The sequence below is a fragment of the Manis javanica genome, chromosome 1, assembly GCF_040802235.1.
Source record: "Manis javanica isolate MJ-LG chromosome 1, MJ_LKY, whole genome shotgun sequence".
NCBI lineage: Eukaryota > Metazoa > Chordata > Mammalia > Pholidota > Manidae > Manis > Manis javanica.
Window position 1 is genome coordinate 113,183,637 of NC_133156.1, and position 16,422 is coordinate 113,200,058.

The 16,422-nt window shown below is 34.9% G+C and overlaps 1 non-coding gene across 1 annotated transcript; it reads right to left on the reverse strand.

Moving 5' to 3' along the window:
• Positions 1 to 15,331: 15,331 nt before the first annotated feature.
• LOC118973095 (U6 spliceosomal RNA) lies at positions 15,332 to 15,438 on the reverse strand. The gene has a single exon (XR_005062318.1). It is a non-coding gene; the product is annotated as a U6 spliceosomal RNA (small nuclear RNA).
• Positions 15,439 to 16,422: the final 984 nt, after the last annotated feature.

A 16,422-nucleotide genomic window follows, 5' to 3' on the forward strand; every position in this document is an offset into this window, starting at 1 on the left:
TTCAATTTCCTTTGAGAACTTTTCCTTTGCATTCACAACTTGGCTCACTGGTGCATGAAGCATAGCTTCTGGCTTATCATGGCTTTCAAACTGCCTTCCTCACAAAGCTTAGTCATTTCTAGCTTTTGATTTAAATGAGAGATGTGCAACTCTTGCTTTATATGAATGCTTAGAGGCCACTGTAGGGTTATTAGCTGGCCTAATTTCAGTATTCTTGTGTCTCAAGGAATAGGGAGGCCTGTGAAAAGGGAGATAGATGGAGGAATGGGTGGTTGATGGAGCAGTGAGAACACACACAACATTTATTAAGTTCACCATCTTATATGGATGTAGTTTGTGGTGCCCCAAAACAATTACAATAGTAACATCAAAGATCACTGATCTGAGATCACCATAACAAATATAATAATAATGAGAAAGTTTGAACTATTACAAGAATTACTAAATGTGATGCAGAGACACAAAGTGAGTCACTGTTATTGGAAAAATGGGGTCAACAGACTTGCTCTATGAGGGTTGCCACAACCCTTCAATTTGTAAAAAGTGCAAAATCTGCAAAATGTAAGAAAGCAAAGCACAATGAAAGAAGGTATGCCTGTATTTTTGGCCACTTCTCATCCATTTTCTGTACTGTAACCTTGGAGAGTTCTTGCTAAAGCTTAGACGCAGTCATGACACTTTCATTCTTAATGCTTGTCAATGGTCTATCATTGTCATTTGGATAAACTCCAATATCAAGTTCCTTTTCAAAACTTACAAGATCCCTCATGATCTGGTTCCTGTCTGCATTTTTAATAGAGATTATCAACCTATCCTGATACACTGAGAGCTCTGTGAGCTTGAATTCCTAGCATCTGGAGTACTTCCTAAACATAGTTAATGTTAGACGTCAATACCAGAAAGCTATAGTGGGATCTTGTCAAAAAAAGGAAAGTTTGAACATATAAAAACTATATCATGTTAAAACTTTAGATATCAAAACTCCATTTATCTTTACTCTGACAGTGTCATTTGTCCCAGCAGTTAGCAAAATGCTTGGCAAGTAGTGAACCATGAGTTAATATATAATGAATGAGTAAATGCATATGGTAAGTGTTCAAAGCTTCATGGTATAAATGGAACTCATATAGAGCTCATTTCACTGAGTTCAAGAACAGATATTCTCCACAAAAATCACAGAATCAAAGTCTGGTAGATGAATTAATGCTACAAAAATATTAAATTATTTTCAACCATTAATTTAATATAATAGATTATAGCAACTGGTTAACATATCTGTGAAATTGTGAAATCATATAATCATACAGACTCTTGGAGTAAAGAGCAGTTCACTGAAAAGAAATTTCAGGTAGATTTTTGTAAACCTATCCCCCCAAATTTTTCATCATAACTTTGGGAATTGGCCTTTACACCAAGAATTAGTATGAAGAGGTGTGTAGGGTGTGAATGTCCCTATTTTACAATATTTAAATATTAAAATATTTAAAAAATTTCAACAGATTTCCCCTTATGGTCTTTTTTACAACTTGAAGTGATAAACAATCACATGTGCAATAATGACTTGGGCAGTCGGCTCTCATTTGGTATGACTTTTGGGGGTGTGCTGGACATTTTCTCTTTGTCCCTTCAGAACTATTCTCTACTACTTGATTCTCTGCCTCAGAAACTGAACTCTGTAATTCTCATCAGTTTGGGTCCTTCTGGCTCAAGACGGAGGGGGGGATAGAGAAATACTAGGGAACTTCTTTTTCTGCCTGCCTCCTTGCTTGCCCTCAGTTTGTCAGTTTCTGTATTCAGCGATAGGCTATGGCTCCTGTCGAGTGGGCTCTCCTCTGCAGCATCACAGCTACAGCTCTTGCCCGGTTATGGTAACTGCCCCCTCTACTTGCCCCTTCAGGCCCAGAGATTGGTAAGGCTCCCTGATATTGCTACCTGTGGGGTGCTGCACCAACTCCTTGTTGGTTTTCCTAGGAACCTCAGATCTTTGCAAATTATTTCTTTATTAAAATCTCCCCAAGAACCATTTTTGCCTCTAAGGACTAAGCTTTACATTTTTCACTGAGATTTGCTGGAGTAAAATTTTGCTGTTCATCTAAGTTGCTTATGAAAGGATTTAACTTTAAGCCCTTTTGGATATCTTTATAGATTCCTTGAGTTCTGAAAAGGATCCTTGGATGATTTTCTTGGCTTTCCATTTGTTTGTATGTAAATAAGGATCAGGAAGATAACCCTTAACTGCTCAGCCATAGAGCCGCCCCAGCCCATTTCAGCATGCCAGTGGTCAGCTGTAGAGTCAGAGTATCTGTGACATGCCCTCTCTGCCTTACCTGCCTTAAAAACTGTTTTTGTCACCCCATTTATCCTCTGGCCCAAGAACAGCAACACTGAGACAGTTCAAGGAGCAATAATACCTTTGACCTTTTTGGACAGAGATTCATATTCCCATTGGCACATAGGAATGTTACAGGTATGGATGCTTAAAGGAAGGTAGAGAAAGAGATGACTACCCCAGCTGAATATGCCACAGACCTCTCCATAAAATAGGTAACATTTGAGCTAAATCATTAAAGGTGTATATTTTATTAATATTACTGTTAAAGGTGTATATTTTAAAGGTGTATACTGTTAAAGGTGTACATTAAAGGTGTATATTTATTAATATTATTGTTATTTTATTGGGAAAGAACATTATTAAAAGCGAAACTGTAAACAAGAGCATCAGGAGTAGATATAGACATAAGGATCATTCAGGGGATAGAAACTGAGTAGACCAGTTGAAGTAGAGGCTTATTTTATAGGATTCGTCAAAAATATTTTATAAGATAGTCTGAATTCAAATTAATAGGTAAACTAATTGAGTATTTTTGAGTCATAGTATGACAAGAACATTGGTGATGCTGTGGGATTTTACTCAGAAAGCGTGATGTGAGCTGGATTGAGGTGGCAAAGACCAGCACTGTTGCTATAGTCTGAGTGTGAGTTAATGTGGCTCTGGATTGCACTGAGAGGAAGCATCAAATGAGGAACAGGTTATAAAAGAATTAATAAAATCCAGGCAGATGCGGATGGTTTTAATTTCAATCCTCTTAATATTTTAGTTAAGCCATGTAGACTTTTCATTACTATGTTAATTTATTTTCAGGATAGATGGTTTTACTTTCCTAAACTACATTTTGTGAGTATAGTATTCTGGAACCATTTCCAAATTCCATAAGCTATTATAAAATAATCAACCACACACAAAAAAATGATCACATAATTTGTTTTGCCTGCAATCTTGGGGTTCTTTCAGGAAGGGTATAAACTAATCACACTGACCATGCAAATACTGATTTTCAATTGTGTGGATAAAAGCTGTAGTTACTATAGGGCTTACAAATAGACAAAAATTACATCACTAAAGTCAAAGGGGTGATAATGACCTCACCCCTTGTTTAACTGTAAAATGCACATACACTTACCTCACTAGACTTTTCTATTGAGGACATAGCACAAAAACAGTATACAATGATTTTACATAAATCAAAATTCTTTCTCAAAGAAGTAGAAGGGATGTGTATATTCTGGGAACAAGGAGCCTAAATAGCATTAATTTTTTTGGTTTCCCAAATTACATTGAACAAGAGACAATGAATGTAGTAGTTATTCATTAAATTTTTGTAAAATAATTTCATTGCAAACAAGTTAAGCTAATGTCTACTAAAACGACATCAGATTTATCTATTTTAAATTTTAATCAAGGATATTTCTACAAAGTCAGTCAAGAGCTTGTTGAATCTAGACTTAAACACAAACGTCATTTTCAGACTTCTTATAATACCACTACTACAGCCACACTGTTGAAACTAAACAGGAATTTTAAAACAAACCAACACATATGTATTAGACTTCTCAGGGTCAGATCTTATGTCCGTGGATGCTTTCATTTTTCTAAAACCCTTTCATTTTATATTTGACAGAAGAACTATTAGCCCCCAGAGAAAAACAATTCATTGACATTGGGCTAAGGTCATATCTCAAATTTAAAATTTCCCATCATCCACCATTACTTAAGCCTTCTTGGAGAGTTCTTGTAATGCTTGCTGAAACAACACGACAAACTACCAGTACTAAATTTAGTGCTTCCTGTATCCTGGCAAGTGCTTCCTCCTGACAAAATGGATTTGGAAGACTTCCCAGATTGTGTTTTTGTACTTTACAGCATGAAGACTGTATCAGAGTGCTGGATGGGATTGAGACAGGGACCATGGTCTTAGACAGAGTAGGGTGAGGGCCTCTGTAAAAAACAAAGCAAGATAATCCACTGTGGGATTTGCTTTGGCCTGCTGGGGGGCCCAGCTTGTTTTTCTGACTTTACCCATGTGCTGCTTTTCTTCCTCCAGCCCTAAACAAATGATTTGCAACCTGGGTAATGTAGCAAGTCAAACCCAAAACAACGTAGTAAAAACAGGAAGGATTCCATCTTGGAAATAAGATTACATTTTAAAACCCAATTAGTTCAAAAGTAAGTTTCGTAACATATTCTTTAACAAACAGACAATAACTCAGCCCACCTTGGGAGCAAAGCAGGCAGTCTTAAGAAATATGCTCCCAGACCAGGAAGCTGCTATCCTGGGAGGAAATTAGAGCAGTAAATTTTTTATAAATAACCAGGAAGACTAATAAGAAACTTAATGTCTCTTCAAAGATAAACATTTGGGACGACTTAGCAGGTGTACATCCCTAGGCCTTTGTCTCTCACCGCCTACAAAACTCCTAAACAATGCACCACCCCTGGGCTCTCTTGTCCCCTCCAGTCTTGAGCCAGGAGCTCTGTCTTCTCACTTTATCTCTAAATAAAAGCCTCTGCCTTGCTCTCCACCTTGAGTGTTTACAAGTTCTTTCTTTGACTCTGCGAACAAGAACCCTGGCATCAGGATGACATAGTGTATTCATAGCAAGTTGAATTCTGAGTTCTCCCTGCTTTCCCTGCCACTCTTCTCCATGCTTATAAATCATTTTGTAAGCTGATTGCTATTGAGCATCTCATTTTGAAGATAAATATGGAGCTTTACACAGTTGTTGATTCTCTAATGTAAGGCTCAATAGAGGACCAGTGAGAAGCCATATTTATTTTTAAACTGAATAGCTTTCTTTATCTTTTTTTTCTGGGAAATATTTCCAGATAATGTCCCTATTCAAATGACAATGTCAAATTCCTAGACTGTACTGACAATGATTAATAAGATAATTAGAATTTCATCAAAATTATCAAAATTTGATTTTAAAGAATTGGTTTCAATAAGTAACCTACCACTGAATCACAATTCCTTAAATTAATTACCCATATAATTTTACAACTAGAAACTAAGAATATTTATCTATCCCTTTTATTTTACAAGTAAAAGAAGAAGGAAGACTGGAAAAGTAAGATTCCAGAATTACTACTGGAAAATTACAGAATCAAGACTAGAATGGAGATCTGTTTTTTAACCTAGAGCCCTTTTTTCTCCATCAACCATATCAATTCTCTTCTTTCTACTAAAGAGGTCAATGTTCCAGAAAACGCTGTAATGGTGGTGCTTTAATCCATTGCTGACATGGGCCAGAAGTCTCGTTTGCTTGTATTCTATATCATTTCCCACCAATGCTTCTTCGATCTTGGATGTTATTTCTTCTTATCTTTCCCAAACATAGTCTACTAATCAAAGCAAGTTACTCTTAATGCCACCATCTGCAGAGTAGGTGACTTTTTATAAAAGTTTTATAATCCCCTAGATTATCATGGATATAAATAAAGTGTAAGGTCCTTCAGGCAAAGCAAGAAAATATTCTCAATTCTTTTTTAAACATTTTCATTATAAAACATACATAACATAAAATTTGCCATTTTAGCTTTTCAAGAGTACAACTCTGTGGAGCTAATTACGTTCACAATGTTGTGCAAACATCATCACTATTTCTAAAACTTTTCATCACCCCAAAATGAAGCTCTGCAACTGTTAAGCAATAACTTCCCATACCTCCCTTTCCCCAGCCCTAGTAACCTCTAATCTACTTACTGTCTATGAATTTGCCTGTACAAGATATTTCATATAAATGAAATCATATAATATGTGTCTTTGTGTCTGACTTATTTCACTTAGCATAATGTCTTCAAGGTTCATCCATGTTGTATGTATCAGAACTTCATTCATTTTTATGGCTGAATAATGTTCCATTTTACCTATATACCACATTTTGTTTACTACTCATTTGTTGATGGACTTGATTATTTTTTGATCTAGAAACATCAATCTCTAATATTACATCCTTCCAAAGCCCATACCAAAATGCTTTCGGTGTAGCTTTATTTTGGAAAATATGTTCTAAAATGAGATTATTTTATGTTTCATCATTATTAAATTATGTTAAAAATCGTTCAGTAATATGCAGTTGGAAATCAGTTCACATTTTCTATTAAAGTCACAATATAATTAATTCATTAATATAAAGCCTAGATTAATTCATTGATATTGTCTAAGTAGATTTTATTTTGAATGCTATAATTATGCTTTTTAAATGAATTTCATGCTAGCTTAGAATTATAGCCACATAAAAACAGTACCTACTCTCTCTAAAAATGTAAAGGTCACATATATTCATGAACATGTCAAAAAAGTAACACAAAATCACACAATCACAAAATCTTGCAGGTGGTATAGTGGTTCATTGAACCCCAAAGCCTCCTTAAACTTGGATTCCAGGGTAAGGAATTCTAATCTTTAAGGGTATTTAGCCAAAAATTTTGGGAAGTAGAGATAGGAGTTGCAAATGACCCCTCAATCCATTCTTCTTTATGCATACGCCCAACCCTTACAGCTCCAGGAGAATTCTCATGTGCTTAAAATTCATGATTATTATGTTCTGACTAATTATCCTGACAGTAGGTTTTGTTTTCCCTCCTACACTGCAAACATTTATAGTAAACCAAGCAAAAGCTTATATTTCCATTATATATTTTATGCTCTCCAGCATATATTATGCTTTCGAAAAATTGTCATATAGATTTTATTACACTTACGAGAAAGTTCAAGATACTTGTAATACCTCTTTTGAATTTTCATAGATGTATTTGCTCTTCATCAATTATGCTTCAGTACCATACTTTATGCATTAAACTTATTCTATAATTAGTTGTTAGCTTGATTTGATTTTTGTTTAGATTCTTTCTGTCTGAAATTATTTCTCTTGGTGCTGTGAATGGAAGACCTCCTATAATTGGAATGGGAGTGAAAAGTCATGGGCCTTATATTGTATCTTCTAGATGAATTACACTTGAACCACTAAGTATAACTTAGCTGATATTTTTCAATGTGGGTCCAGTAAATATTTCTAATATTGCTAAACATTTTAAAGTATTTCCAATGAGAGCAAGAAAGTGGTTTCAATACTTTCAGAGAAAAAGTTAATTCACAAAGGAAGCTTATGTTTTATGAGGCTTTCCTGAATTACAGAAATTAAAGATGGAAGGACCTATTAGGTCATCCAGTTCAGTCCCTTAAGAGTGCAGAATTGCTCCCTGAAGAATATGCACTAGGGCTTTTCTGGAAAGGAAACATTAAAACTCAACTGCAATTGAGATAGTAAATTTGTAATTTATGCACAATAAAGGTCTTTCTCCTCAGATATTAATACTACTGCATATTTTAAAATCTGGCTAAAGCATTAATAAAGTGATTAGCAAAAGTTGAGAAGGCCATTTGTTAGTGTACTTCCTGATGAAATAAAAAGCTCTTTAGGCAATTCGTTTGGAAGGAAATGAAAATGAACCCCTAATTCCTCCTCCTTATGTCACCCATCTAAGGCTTTTCCTCTTTGTTCCCCAAAATACAGTTCCAGTATTCTGTTATTAAAGGGTAATTTTTCCTGCTTTGGAAGTAGCAATGGGTAGAAAATTTCTATTAATTTCTCTTGTTCATGTATAGTTTCCATGCAAAGTTTCTAGAAAGGTAGCTTTTAAAATATTAGTTCAAAAATCTGTAAGGTCACTTTATAATCTCACTCTTAAGATCTCAAAAGTAGTGCTTAGCCTCAAAAATGCTTTGGTAACTCAAAATAGAACCATAGTATTTCTTAGGTTATCTTTTTCCAGCATATTTTTCATGAAACAGTAGTCTTGAGATAATGGATGTATGGATGAATTTGGGAAATGATGATATCTTATTTCCTCTCTTGGAAATGCACACTTACTCATTAGAGAAAAGACTGAAAAACCCACAGTGAAGAAAGCTGCTTGCTTTTGAGAAGCCAAATATTTACCTCAGTTTTTAAAATTTCATTATTATCTGTTAATGATCATGGAATACACTTTTGGAAATGTTGCCTTAAAATGATCAAGTTACTTTCTTTAAATTATAAATATCTTAGGAGGGATAACACCATTTCTATCAAAGATTTAATCTGTAGTATGAATCAGTATCTCTGAGGGTTTCTTTATAGGTCATATTCTAGAACAACTGAACTAGGAAGGACTAGTTTTTGAGCACATGAGCATTGTCCATATATTCCTTATTTACTTGTTCAACTTCCATCTATCTCTAACCTTTCCCATGTGGTTAACATGGGCCTTTCCTGGGGAGCTATTGATAATCATAGGCAGTGCTATTGATAACCAATCTATTTTTGGTAAATTTGTATTGACTCTGTAACTTCCTGACAGTCTTATGCTAAAGTGGTCTAATGAGATTTTTCTTTGCATGGCAGGTTTGCTGTTTTTGTTTTATTTTTCATACTATGACTGAAACAGAATTGGTAGAGTGGGCCATTTTCCATAGCTGACCTCTGCTTTGCTTAGGACAGATCAGGAGCTGGAAGAAGGAAACAACAGGCATTTAAACCAATTCTCTTTCTTCTCTCAGATGCACAATAGCCTCTGGTTTCTGTGCAACATAAGTTTCATTATGTGAAAATTAAGGAGTGGGAGTGGGAAAAGTTGACTTTTGTTATTACTTTCAAATTCATCTATGACTAAAACATACACAGATAAATTTTAGAACATAAGTAAAAGATGACAAATTCTGAATACTAAAAGATAATGATAATAATAACATAACAAGTTATATGATATAAAAGTTACTTAGTTTCTCATGCATTAGTATCTTCAACTATACTATAAGTAACTAGTAATTGGCAAAAACATTCCATCTCCTTCAATCAGTTACTTACTCTGTATGGTTTGGAAATTGAGTTTTACCTGTTTCTTGCCAAAGTGGAGAAACAGTGACTGGATTTACCTTCCAGAATGAAACAATAATAGAGAGAAAAAACACATGAACTACAATAGTGGTTTTCAAGACAACTGTCATTACACAGCAAGAGGTAGCAGTCCCTAAGGTGTAGTGAGTGAGGTGAGCCTCATAACTGCCCCAGCTTCCTACCTTGAGAGAGTTTCTAGGCTTCACCACAGGAAAGGGAAACCCACGTGGAATCTGGGGATCTCCCTGAATTGAGGAGAGAGAACAGAGCATCTGGAAAGACCAAGGGGGAAAGGGTTCACAGCGCAAGAACTGGAGAAGAGAACACTACACAGAGAAAGAAACTTGGATATCTACAGAGGCCACCTAAGTATCTGATTAGCACATGCATGTGAAGAAACTACCAGAGGCTAAGAAAAAAAAAACCACCTAAAATGATTCAAGGGAACAGCATTTACAGCTCACATAGGGCTGGGAGAATGTCTGTTTCTACCATCCAACCTGGAAAAGCTCATCAATTAAAGGGTCACTAGGTAGAGTATTCAGTAAGATCTTGATTAAAAGTGAAAGTTAATTAGCCCTAGGATGAGCACTGAGCCAGATCCACCTAAAGAAATCATAAAACAAGACCCAAAATGATTGAACTATTTCAAGTAACTTAACAGCATCCCAGAGCAAAGTTCAAGAATACTTGATGGAGTGTAAAACATTCCTCCCAGCAATGTCTGGCATCTAATTAAAGATATCCAGAAATGCATAGGAACAGGAAAACAGGACACATAATTAGGAGAATAATCCATGGAAACTGATCCAGATCTCACAAGGATGCTAAAATGACTGGACAAGGACATTAAAAGTTATTTTAATTGTATTTTGTATGTTCAAAAAGTTGAGTTGAAATTATGGAAGATATAAAAAGACCCAAGTCAATTTTTTTAGATGAAAACTAAGATGTGTGAGATAAAAAATAAACTGGATAGAATTAACAGCAGATTAGGTATTGCAGAAGAAAACATTAAGTGAGCTTAAAAACACACAAAAGAAACTATCCAAAATGAAACATGGAGAAAAAAGAGAATAAAATTTAAAAATGAAAATTATCTGGTGTCCAAGGATAATGTCAAAGGCACCAAATATGCACACACTTGGAATGCCTGAAGAAGAAGGGGTAATACAAAAATAAAAATAGAAACATAATGGCCAAACAATTCTAAATCTAATGAACACAATGAATCCATATATCTAAGATACTCAATAAACTTCAAGCACAAGAAACATGAAGAAAATTATACCAAAGCACCCGATGGTCAAATTATTCATAAACAGTGAAAAAGATAACATCTGAAATGCAGCCAGATTAAAAAAAAGACATATTATACACAGAGGAATAAAAAGATGAGAGAAGTTTTCTCCTGGGAAAAAATACAAATAAGAAGATACTGGAGCAATGTCTAAAGTACTGAAAATAATCTGTCAGCCTAGAATTCTATACTCAGCAAAAATATCTTTCAAATATTAACGCAAAATAAAGACAGAAAGAGTGGAAAAAATTAATCACCAACAAACTTGTATTATAAAGACTATTCAAGGAAGTCCTTCAAGCAAAAGAAAAATGATATGAGATGAAATACAGACAAATAGCACTAGATGAAATATTTTGTACATCTACACAAGGAATGAAGAATATTGGAAATGGTAGCAAGATAAGTATATTATTGCTTTCTTTTTATTTAAATCACTTTAACCATCAGTTGCTTAATCAAAAATAATTAATATATTTATATTAACATATATATTTATAATGTAGGTAAAAATACAATGTATGTATTTTAATAAGGGTATTAAGGCTGGAAAAGGAGACAATAGGAACATGCTATATATCAACCTTACTATATTAGTAATCACATTAACTATAAATAGTCTGAACAGTTTATTCTCAGGTATTGGCAGAGTGGTTAAAAGAAATCAAGACCTAACAATATTCTGCCTATAATGCACTTAAAAAATAGAAAAGCAAATATGTTCAAAGATGGAAAAAGGTATACCCATGCCCACACTAATAAAATGAAAGTTAGAGTAGCTATATTAATATAGGACAAAGTCAATTTTAGACCAAAGAATATTTCCAGAATTAAGATGGCTGTTTCACAATGAAAAGAGTATTAATTCATAACAATGTTAAACATTATGCACCTAATAAAAGTGCTTCAAAATATATATATAGCAAAAGCTCATAAGAGTGTAAGAAGAAATAAATTAATAATTATAGTAATAGATTTCAACACCTTTCTCTCAATAATTGCTAAAGTAGAAAGTCAAGTATTTGGTAAATTTAAGCAACATTACCAACTTAACCCAATTAATATTTATAAAAACCCCACCCAGTAACAGTAAAATACACTTTTTTCAAGTGCACACAGAACATTAATAAACAAATTGAATTTTAAACAAGTCAGATTTAGATCCCATTTATTGTTGATGTTTTAATCTTCACTTTTAAATCTTTCTAGCATTTCTTTTAAAATTGGTTTACAAGCATTTTTTGGCTTTTCTTTTTGTAAAAACTTACTCTTCTAAACCACATTATCTTTGGGAATTTTGAATGTAGCATCTATAAAATATGGAAATATATCCAATTATAGAGATACATTTGGTACTTCAAATAAGTGTCTGGCCTAAAGAGAAAGAAAAATATTTCATGCCAGATTAAAACCAAAGTCAAAACAGCAAGTAATATAGGATATCACCCAGTAGAATCACTCAGTCTCATCAGGATTCTTATGTTTGCCAAATATTAAAGATATTAATAACTTGGGGATTAGGCATACCATTAAAAATGCTATTTTTGCAAGTGTCCTTAATTTATGTTTAATTAAATCTCTTTTGCTTTAAAAATAAAAGAAGGTGCTTAGACTATAGCTTTAAATTCTTTTGTCAAAATCTGACCACTATATTCAGGAGGTCTACTCCATAGTCCAAGATTTAATAGCATCTGCTTATCTACCACAGAGGTTAAACAGGGGGATTGGCAATAGCTTGAAAGAAACAAGCAGGATAGGATGGTGAATAAGTTTAGGATTGGGTTGATTTTAATGTTGTAAATCAACTGAAAAGCAAACTTTCAGTATTGTTGAGAGGCACCATTCTCCTTCAGTAGATTCTGCCTGAGCTGTGCAGTTCAGCCAGGAGCTGGGAGATGATCTGGTTTTTTACCCCTCCCCCTCACATCATGTTCAAATTAGAGAATCACTTTTGCGATGCAGTATGTGTATATAGAAATAGACATGGTTCAAGACACATAGATAGACTTGTGTGGCATGTTACAGAGCCAAGTTAACATTAATATCATCCTTAATATCATCCACTACACATCTTCTACACACCTGCGGTCACCAATGTTATCTCTGTCCTCACAAAAGCATGATGATGTAATTTTTCTATCCATATTTAAAGGTGAGGATATTTAAGCACATAGAAACTCAACAACTTACGGCAGTTCAGGAATAAGGAAGTAGCAGAGCCACTTTGCAACCCAGACCTGGAGTGAACATATTTAATGTTCTTTCATTCTTAGACTTTTGTCTTCTTTCGAGAAATGCTGTATTGTCTCCCACATTTAGTTCCATTCTAAATGGGCTTTGAGACAACCAGTCCTGCATTAAATTTCCACATCTGTTTCTCACTGGTTACTTGATCTGAGACTCATTTTCTTCACTGAAAAGTAGAAATTATAAAAATGTATAAATAAGTTAACATATCTAAAGTACCTATGGGAATACATGGACCAGAGAAGATGCACAACAAATTAATTCTCATTTCAGCATAAACACTTTTAAACCCTTGATTTTAGTATCTTTGTGTTAATAAATAAAACTCGAGAAGTAGATGTTGCAGATTTATTCAAGGCATCTAAATATGGTAATGAATATAAATAACCTAAAGAGAGTATCAACACATAAAAATCACATAAAGGTAATTTGGAGCCATGCCTTGTAGAAGATTTCTGAAGCTCATTGTTATTTATTAGTGAATTAGTCTTAATAATATTTTATAATGTGAAGTTTTGGGTTACGTTTAGAGTTTTATCACAATTACATTGATAAAGTAAGAACTATCGTCCTAATTTTCTTATCTTTGTGTAATTATAGCTGACTGGAAGACTGATCATTTTTAATCTTCCAAGTTTCATTTAGGGAATTCTCATGATCATATATTAAGTATAGAAACAATGCTTTCATTTCCTTCACCCACTTTCTGAAAAGGTTTGTTAGCTGACAATTAAGACAAGTATATGACATATGTCATGAATCTTTAAGCCTCTAGTACCTGGGCCTCTTTCCTGTTTGCACTGACCATTCTGATTTCCTTCCTTTAATAAATTTATCATCAATTTATTATGATAATTAATGAACATGTCCTAGAGTAAAAAGCTCCCCTTAAGTAGATGCTTTGTAAATACCAATAAGTAACTCTGCTGTTTAAAATTTTCATAACAAACTTATCATATGCTAAAATGGACCATACATTATAGATCCCCATCATTAGTAATGTAAAGACTATCCAGTGTCAGACATATTAAGCAGAGAGTACCTTAATACAGCCCTAATCACTGTGGCTGTATTGTGTGTTCACCGTTTGGAGGCTTATTAAATGTCTGTTTCAGTTCAATATCTTACTTACTCTGAGTATTTTTTATACAGTAAGCAAGCAACTTATAATCATTATCACCCTTAAACAGCAGTACAAGGATAAGAGGCTGTTAGTTTCGGTCAAGTGAAGCTGGCTTTCAATGGGTTAACTGGGATCATTGCTTCAGAGACTGTTCACATCCTCAGACTTCACAGTCCTAGCAGAGGCTGGCTCTGTAATAAGTCTCACATTACATGTGGATTAGATTTGTAGAAATCCTGTAACTCAATAGGTACCTGCCTATTCTCTCCTGGCGTCAGCCCGCCTGCCCTGCTTTGCTCTGTAGACATACCTGGCATTCCACCCATGCCTCTCACTTACTAAGTGAACTGGAGTCTGCCTACCAAAACATTGGGGTATTGTTGTGAAGGAGAAACCCCCTGACAGACAAGCAGAGTGTGAAGTTGGGCTTGCAGTGCCTTCTTACCTTTCTCTGAAGTGCACATGCCACTCTTTCTAACTTCCTTACATCCCACAGCTGGGTTGGACTGCAGTTATTTCCAGAATGCAGTCACCCTCCAAAGTAAGATGGTATTCTGGCCACCTTTACCTCCTCTCAGCTGTTACTCCCTGACCCTCGCCTCCTTGACCATCAGGCTTACCCACCCGGGTCCTCTCGTCTTCCCCTCCCAACAGTGTACCTTGACAAACATGTTTACACTCAAAGGTGGGAAAACAAAACCAAGCATCAAGCACAACAAAAAACAGGCTTGGCACCAAATCCTAGAACAGTCAGTGCCCTGGTTTCTGGGAGCTGTGCCAAACACGGTAAGCGCTGCTGTTTTAACACGTATCTCTAGTTTTCAACCCAAATCATTCATTAAATAATTAGCATGTTACCTTGTTAAGAATCTTTAAAACTAAGGTAAGGTTTTTCATTCAGGAAGCACATCAGATTGTTTAGCATCTTTTTCTAATTAAGCATTAATCCCTCCCAGGAAGAATGAGTCACTCAAGCAAGTGAACTTTCAAAGATAAGGGATTTCTCTTTTGTAAACTGCAATTAACAGCTTTTAACAGCCAGCATTGCTCCAGTTTTCCCAGCAGTTAAGATGATTCTGATGATTTTTTTCTTCTTGCTTATTATGCAGCTAACCAAACTTACAAAATGGAGATGTTTATGACAGATGGGGAGACTAGTTGAGTAGTAAGAAACCAAACCACATCAAAACCTTGCATCACATTGCAATCCCAAATAGCATCCTGACAGGATACTTTTCCAGTGGGTCAAATGGTAGCACCCTCTTTGGGGACACAACATGGCATTCTGTGTGACAGCTTAGATGCAGTCTACCTTTCACAGGTGCAACACTTATCCTTGCAGTCAGACTGTGACACATGCCTGATTATAAGCACTTTTTTTAATATGCAAAATTCTTCTTGTTGTTACAAGCTTTGAAGAAGTCAAGCACCTATACGTAAGCTTTTTTTTTTTTTAACACTTCACGAGTTTGCATGTCATCCTTGCACAGGGGCCATGCTAATCTTCTCTGTATCATTCCAATTTTAGTATATGTGCTGCTAAAGCGAGCACTGTAAGTTTTTTTTTTAAATGAATATATTGGGAAAACTTTTGGAGATTTGCAACAATTTAAAAAACATTTGCTTTTTTCTAACTTTATTGTAAGAATATAATATGTAATATATATAACATACAAGATATGTGTTAATCAACTGTTTATGTTATCAGTAAGACTTCCAGCCAACAGTGAGCTGTTAGCAGTGAAGTTTGGGGAGTAACAAGTTATATATGGATTGTTGACTGTGCAGGGCTCAACAGCCCTAACTCTCACATTATTCAAGGGTCAACTGCTTATGAATTGAGGATTTATGCTCTCTCTAATGTAGTTGGTTATCCTAGAGTAATAGTCATGTTCTAAGTGAATTCTTACACTATTTACTGTTTATTTATTTATTCATATTTTACTTATTTTATTGTTGTGGCAGAAAGCCATAACTGTTTCTTTCTAAAAGTTCTCAGGCTTTAGCATTTTCAAAAAGGGATATGTGGAAAGTAAAGAGGGTGGTGCAGAATTTATATCATTCCAAAAGGGAAAGCATTACTGATTTTTCATGCATATTGAACATTTTGTGATTAGATTCTATCTCAGTTGTCTCAAAGAGCAATATCACCTATGAACCAGCTTCACAGGATTTTAGACTATAAGGAACCTTAAAAGAGATCCAAGCCAATTTCCTCACTTTATAGGAAATTAAATTGAATCTAGGGAGGCAACCTGACTTGAACTTCCCAAGAGCACACACTAAGTCATGGCAAATCCAGGAATTGAACAGTCTATTAACGCCCAATCTAGGAAGTTCTGCTCTTTGACATACCATGATGTCTGGGGAGAAGTCTCATTTCAGCTGTAGGAAGGTATGGCTTCCTCAGTTAGTTATGGGGCATAATTCTCCATGGTGGTTGGCTTTCCTCCTACTGTTATTGCCGCCAAAGAACCACAGTTATATTTAAGGAGAAAGAAGGAATTCTGACCTACAGCAGGTCCTTTTTAAAATG